Source organism: Microtus ochrogaster, unplaced genomic scaffold (genome assembly GCF_000317375.1).
Source record: "Microtus ochrogaster isolate Prairie Vole_2 unplaced genomic scaffold, MicOch1.0 UNK18, whole genome shotgun sequence".
NCBI lineage: Eukaryota > Metazoa > Chordata > Mammalia > Rodentia > Cricetidae > Microtus > Microtus ochrogaster.
This window is the reverse complement of record NW_004949116.1, coordinates 5,932,030-5,932,741: the sequence shown is the minus strand read 5'-3', so window position 1 is coordinate 5,932,741 and position 712 is coordinate 5,932,030.

Here is a 712-nt window from a genome sequence, read left to right as displayed (position 1 = left end):
AGAGAAGAAAGGGTTTGTGTTAGCTCACAATTTCAGGATACAGTTCCTTATTTCAGCGAGGTCAAGGCAGCAGGAACTTGACGCACTTAGTCACATCACATCTACCCTCAACAGCAGAGAGAAATGAATGCATGCATGCTCGTTAGTGCTAAGCTCATTCTCTGCACTCACACTGTCCAGGATCCGTGCCTAGGGAACAGTGCTGTGTACTCATGCATCAGTTGACTTAATCATCAGGACAATCCCCTACTGACAGGAACACAGGCCAACCTGATCTAGACACTGTATCCTTCGTGGAGAATTTATTTCCAAGGTGATTCTACAGTGTGTCAAACTAACAATTAAAACTAAGTATCCAGTTAAATGAGGATGAGAGAAAGAATCCAGATGGGGAAAACAAGAAGAGAGAGAGGATACAGCAGAGGTCAGAGGTCAGCTGTGTGCATTGTACTAATGTGCTTTGGGGGTTCCAGCTTTTGGACCAGTGGCTGATATTTATAATGTAGGTGAGAATTTAACCCATAGAAGTAAATGAATGGAGCATAGAAGCTCTGATTCCAGAAACCTCAGCTAATGAAGACTTTCTAATTTCATGGGCATCCTGACTTAGATGAGTGCAATAAGTCAGTAACCAGATTCCAACATAAATAAGGGGGCACCTGGATTTGAACCAGGGACCTCTTGATCTGCAGTCAAATGCTCTACCCCTGAG